This window comes from Alosa alosa, chromosome 8 (assembly GCF_017589495.1).
Source record: "Alosa alosa isolate M-15738 ecotype Scorff River chromosome 8, AALO_Geno_1.1, whole genome shotgun sequence".
NCBI lineage: Eukaryota > Metazoa > Chordata > Actinopteri > Clupeiformes > Clupeidae > Alosa > Alosa alosa.
The window spans coordinates 27,404,335-27,411,433 of record NC_063196.1 but is presented as its reverse complement, the minus strand read 5'-3'; positions in this window follow the sequence as shown (position 1 = coordinate 27,411,433).

Genomic DNA, 7,099 nt, shown 5'->3' with positions numbered 1-7,099 from the left:
ATACTTGGTTTTATTAGTTGTTGCTGTTTTCAAATATCTCAATCTTAATGTATGCCATCTCAACATGGAGTAACCATTGACTGTACATGGGGATTAATAACACTAGACAGTCAGTACAGTATATGATGTGATAAAGCAACGGTATGATGTGATAAAGCAACGCAAGTTAACGCTAACGTAATGTGAAGCATGGACCTCATCAACCCGTCATGTTAATGTAACTACTAGCCAGTTTGCCAGCGTTGCATTTTTTCTAACGTTAACGACAGACACCTCTGTTAGAGCAACGTCTGTGATGGTAGGTCGGTAGCATAGACTGTAAAAATAGGTCGGTAGTTGTAGACCGCGCCAAGTGAATGATCGATAAATGAAACGCCTGCATTAAACACTACGCCAAGAACCAGTCACTTCCCAGGGATATCGGTGAACATTTGAGAAAGACATAGTAAGCATTTGTAACTTTGAATCCCTCCTCACGTTAAGCTATGGTCCAATAATGTGTTCACTAAAACACAAGTAACGTTATTTGTCGGGCCGATTCATAAATGGGCATACCGAGGTTGTCGACCTAGCAGGCTAGGTGGCGTTTATTGCCATTCGCAAAACTAAGAGATTGACGAGATTGCAAGAGTTGACGTTAATGAAACTTAACATCGCCTTCTCCAGTGACTTAAGTGTATTCAAATGAAGTTGCAACGATGATGGCGGCAATCACTGGTTACGTTAAACCATTTGAAACAAGTAGGACTGTAAATGATGGAGACTATGGCTAACGTCACTTCAATATAGCAGAGCCCTTTTACTTTACCTATTGTTAAGACCACCAGGCTCGTTTGTGGTGATTTTAACATATGAGACCACACGTAGATAACCGTTAACAAATGTTTATTAAAGTAATAATGTAGGGCAAACGTAAACTACAGTCAGTGTCCATAAGATGGTGGAAAAATAAAGGTGTAATGTAAGTCAGGGTACAATGTAAAATGCATTCTCAAAATAAAAGCAACGCAGATTCTCCTGGACAGAAGGGATTCCCGAACCCAGCCAGGTAGCCTCTTTATAGCTGGATCCCTGATCAGCTGACTAGCAGCTGACTAGCAACACCTGTGCACTGACTCCGCCCTGCAACACATAGAAAGAGAGACAGGCAAACAAACAGAGACCAACAGTATCATAACACCTCCCCCCATAAAGACAGAGGACCCTCAAAGAGATCCTCTGTATAACCACATAACCCCTCACCAGTACTCTGCCACTAGGAAATGCACTACCATGTGTAGGAAAGAACATAACAGAGGACAGACAAGTTACAGCTGTATCACTCACACGGGGCACGAGACAATGTGTCCGCCAACACATTGTCAACCCCCCGAATATGCCTAATCTCCAGGTTGTAGGGCTGTAGGAACAATACCCACCGCATCAAGCGTTGACTAGGACTCTGCAAGGAATGTAAAAAAGTCAGGGGATTATGATCAGAATAGACCACAACTGGAACAACACCCCCTCCCACATAAACATCAAAAAATTTGAAGAGCCCAAATCAAAGCTAAAGCCTCTTTTTCTATGGTTGAATAATTGACCTGGTGTTTGTTAAATTTGCGAGAGAAATATGACACAGGTCGCTCCACCCCTTGGTCATCTGTCTGTAATAGAACTGGCCCAGCACCGACCTGGCTGGCATCCACTTGAATCTGAAAAGGAGTATTCAGTGTGAGCCGCCAGGACCCGGTGCCGTGCTCAACAAAAGTTTGACATTATCAAATGCCTTCTGGCAGACCGAAGACCACTCGAACGTAGTCTTACCCTTCAACAAGTTAGTTATCGGAGCCACAACTGTAGAAAAGTTCGGACAGAAGTTTCTATAGTACCCCACCATTCCTAGAAACCTCATCAGCTCCTTCTTGGAAGTAGGGGGTGGAAAATAGTCAATGGCTTGCACTTTAGCCCGGACTAGTTGTACTTGTCCCTGTCCCACCACCTTCCCCAGATAACTAACAGTGGCCCTTGCAACCTCACACTTGGCCAAGTTTATGGTTAAATGGGCGTCAGCCAACCTTTGGAATAAGGCACGGATGTGTACTACGTGGTCTTCCCACATATCGCTATAACAAACCACATCGTCCAAATAAACCGCACACCCTTCCAAACCGGCAACAACTTTATTCATCAACCGCTGGAAGGTTGCGGGCGCATTTCGAAGACCAAAACTCATAACATTATATGAGTATAGCCCAAATGGAGTAATAAATGAAGAGACTTCCTGAGCACGCGCAGACATGGGAACCTGATAATACCCCTTCAGTAGATCGAATTTACTCACAAACCTCGCCGCCCCAACCCGGTCGATGCAGTCTTCCATCCGGGGCAGTGGAAAAGAGTCAGGCTTGGTAATGCTGTTTAATTTCCTATAGTCTGTACAAAATCTATAAGTATTATCTGGTTTGGAAACCAAGAGACATGGTGAGGCCCAGCTTGAACTAGATGGCCTCGCTAACCCATTATCCAGTAAATACTTAACCTCAGACTCCATAAAACTAGCTTTGTCCAGAAAGACCCGATAATAACGCTGTCGTATAGGGCAAGCATCACCTACCTCAATATCGTGCTCAATCCAGTGTGTGCGTGTGGGCGTATCTGAGAATAACAAAGGGAAATCAGTAATCAACTGCTTCACCTGTGCAAATCTCTCCTCTGACAAGTGGCCAAGAGAAGACTCCAACTCTGCCAACTTCTCAGAGTTCCTAAGCCGGGGTTGAAACACACCGTCATCAGGCGCATTCACGTCCTCCTGTGTATATGCTGCCACCATACCAGAAGTGATTGAATGAACTTTCCCACTGACTGCCGATACTCCTACTGGCCTCACCCCAGTATCTACTCCCTCCCCCACCACAGAAGACCGACAAAAATAAGGCTTCAACAAATTGATGTGACAGAGATGAGTAGATCGTTTCCGATCTGGGGTGGAAACCAGATAATTCAACTCAGACACCTGCTTCACCACAGAGTAAGGGCCAGAGAACTTTGCGAGGAACGGAGAACCTGGGATAGGCAACAAAGCGAGCACCTTATCCCCTGGACTAAAGTGTCTTTGCACCGTTTTCTGATCAAACCAGGTCTTCATTTTCCTCTGGGCTTTAGCAAGGTTCTCACCGGCCATTCTTCCCGCTAAAAACAACTTCCGGCGGAACCCACTAATGTAGTCGATAAGATTTGACGGTGGCTCCGTATTTTCCAAGTTGCTTTGCAGCACTGCTAAGGGTCCACGCACCTGGTGGCCAAATACCAGGTCATTGGGACTAAACCCTGTGCTGGCTTGCGTGACCTCACGAGCTGCTAAAAGGAGCCATGGAAGACCCTCCTCCCAATCCCTGTTTAACTCTGTACAATAGGCCCGCAACAGTGCTTTCAAGGTCTGGTGCCAGCGCTCTAAGGCCCCCTGACTTTGAGCGTGATAAGCACTGCTCCGTTGATGTGCAACACCTAACTGCTTTAAAACCTCTCCAAAAAGGCGTGAGGTAAAATTAGAACCCCTGTCTGTCTGTATAGTTTTTGGTATGCCAAAGATGGAAATAAATTGGGACAACGCCTTAACCACCGACTTAGTTGTAATAGACCTCAATGGATATGCCGCCGGATACCGGGTACACTGACACATTACTGTCAAAAGATAGACAGAACCAGACTTTGAAGGACTCAATGGACCAACGCAGTCCACAATTAAATGCTCAAAAGGTCTCTCAACTGGTGGTATTGGATACAAGGGGGCAGGTTTTATAACCTGATTTGGTTTCCCTGTTAGCTGACATGTATGGCAGGTTTTCACAAAATGAGCAACATCTTTTTTTAAACGGGGTCAGTAGAAATAACGCATGACCCGGTCATATGTCTTCCTGACTCCCAGATGGCCAGACAGTCCACCATGGGCAGTCTTCAAAACAAGGTCACGAAATTTGCTAGGCATCACAATCTGATAAACAGGGCTAGCTATGTCTTGGTCACTGAAGGGTAACCATTTACGCACCAACAGGTCATCTTGCAGAAAATACCCCGATAGACCGTGACTAACCTGTTCCCTAGACTGAACAGATGTAAACAAGTCAACTAGGCCTGAATCCTCTCGCTGTACCACCACCAGTTCACTGCGCGACAAAGGAGCGGGCAAAGGTGGCAAACAAATCAACTTTTCTGACTTACTGCCCATCCTACTAGAAACCACCTCCGAAGAACGGCTCATAGCACGAGTCACTGCACAAGATGGGAAAAAGTCCAGGAAACTCAATGGCACAACTATCAGAACCAGATACAGATGGAACATTTCTGACAATAGGAGGTGGCGTCACATCACGCCAAACACGTCCACCCGCCAAATTATTCCCCAAGATTACATCTACGCCTTCCACAGGCAGCGATGGTCGAACAGCTATGGTCACTGGACCCTGCACCAACTCTGACTGCAAAACCACCCTATGCAAAGGAGCAGAAAAAACCTGAAGTCCAATGCCTTTAATCAAGACACTGTAACCCGGTGCTAGACTGCGGAGAAAAGGCAAAACAGACTCTAAAATAAATGATTCTGAAGCGCCTGTATCGCGAAGTATCCGAATGCCCACCTTTTTGTAGCTGTCAACCATAGAAACAAAGCCTTCAGTAATGAATGGAGCATAGTCACGCTCAACATCCAGGACTTTTTCAGGGACCCAGGACTCAATGTGTCCCCTAAGGTTACTCATTTGAGACGCCAACACAACTGGCCTAGCCTCCTCTGATTGAAGTGGGACAGACCCCTCTGCCTCACCTGACTGACACACACTGGCCAAAACTACTGGCCTCCCAGAGTCATACTTCTCGTCTGACCTTTTCCGGGAACGCAACACCGGACACTCATTTTTCCAATGCCCACGCTCTAGACAATAATGACAATTGGAATCAAATTCAGTTTTAGACTTTAAATTGAACTCAGACTTGGACATGGCAGAGCCAGACCCAGCACCAGCAAATAACTTTCCCTGACGTGGTTCCCTATAGCCAAACTCACCGCGGTAACTAGAGTCTCTGCTGAATGTCTTGTGGGTTAACACAAACTCATCCGCTAAAACAGCGGCCTCAGCCGGAGTCTTTATCTTATGTTCATTAATGTAAATAGCGATCCGATCTGGAACAATGCTTTTAAATTGTTCCACCATCAAGTTGCATAAAGCATCAAAATCACTCACACCCTCTGCTGCCAGCCAACGATAAAAATGAGTGCCTAATTCTCTGGCTACCTCCACGTGAGCCTGCTTCTCCCCTTTCCGCCAACTCCTAAAACGCTGGCGGTAGGCCTCGGCCACCAACTCATACACTTTTAAGACGGCTTCCTTAACAGACTTATAAACTTTCCTCTGAGACCCCTATAGAGAAATATAAGCCTCCTGAGCTTTACCCACTAGTACACTTTGCAAGAGCAAGATTTTATCAGTGTCATCCCAACCTCTATCTTCTGCTATGCTCTCAAACAAAGAAAAAAAAACGTCTGGATCCTTCTCATTAAATCTAGGCAACAATTTAATCATATGAGCTAAATTCAAGCCTGCCGAACGTCCGTCATTACCAGACAGGGTACCATCAGTAATCTTACCTTCAGCCACCAGCCGCAAACGCTCGACTTCATGAGCTAGTTTCTTCTCTTCTAACTGATGCATAAACCGAATTTTCTCCAGTTCTAACTGACATGCCTGTTCCCTGTCCTTCAACCCATATTCCTCTTTTTGTAATTCCAATTCGCGCTGTACCTTAAATTTATCCAGTTCCAATTGACGATCTAAATCACGGTCTTTAGACTGTTGTTCCAACTCTAATAGCCGCAGGCCTTCATTGGAACGTGAAGTGTCAAAAGACAACTTCACCGGAGCTACCAAATGAGGGCTCGAATGTGCAGCTGGCTCCTCCGTATCCGAAGAGAGAGTCAATACCTGTCGCTCGACCAGCCTATCTTTCAGAAATGTCCTAAGTGCATGCACTTTACTGGTTTTACTTAAGGTTATCTCGATTTGAAAATGCTCTGCCACCTTAAAAACATTATCTTTTGAGAGGGAATTTAAAAGTTCCGCTGTAGGAGCGGCCAAAAAACTCTCAACCGCGTCCATTTAATCCCGCAACTAAACAACGAAGCCTACAATAAATCTGACAAAGTTTACCAAGGTGCTATTATGTCTTACACACTCCACAGAATTCCCACATTTAGTGACTAATAACTTCAACAACCATAGCCTACCGTTCACTTGGCGTTGTGCATAACCAGCATTGTCTGCAGAAACAAAAACAAACCAGCGATCAGGAGCTCCCCGCACCTAACTCATCCAATCCCTAAATAAACTATACCTCGTCTTCTTCGCTCCCCGAGGACTGAGATTTTTTAATCCTACCAGCTGGAAGCGACTATCCGGGCTCTAGGCCCCTCAAGACGACAGACCACGGCTGTGTCCTCAGCCCAGGGTTTAGCACGCCAACCCCCCCAACATGGTCAGAAATCGCAGAACGGTCTAAAATCTATCGCAGGGTAGGCTACCTGCTCCATCAACACAAACAAAAAACCAACGTCTCCGCAAACAATGCGGAGATAGCACTTACCAATTTTCAGTTGTTTACAAGATAGCCTGGCGAATCCAAACTAGTTTCCCTCTCTCCATGTATTTAATCGCAACAAAACTAATTACAAAAACACTCTTATCAAACAAGTAATATCCACGCTGAGTCTCCGGCCAATTTGATCTTCTAGGGTGCACTCAAGCCCAAACGGAGTAGCCAATCCAATATGCAAATACACAATTCAACCTGGTTACGTCTTTTGACACCACTTTAGTGGGACGTTCACCTGCCCAATACCTGCGCATTTACCTACTCCGCAAAAAGAAAAAGGGTCCCAAAGCTAAACCGGATACGAGCCCCCAATATGTTAAGACCACCAGGCTCGTTTGTGGTGATTTTAACATATGAGACCACACGTAGATAACCGTTAACAAATGTTTATTAAAGTAATAATGTAGGGCAAACGTAAACTACAGTCAGTGTCCATAAGATGGTGGAAAAATAAAGGTGTAATGTAAGTCAGGGT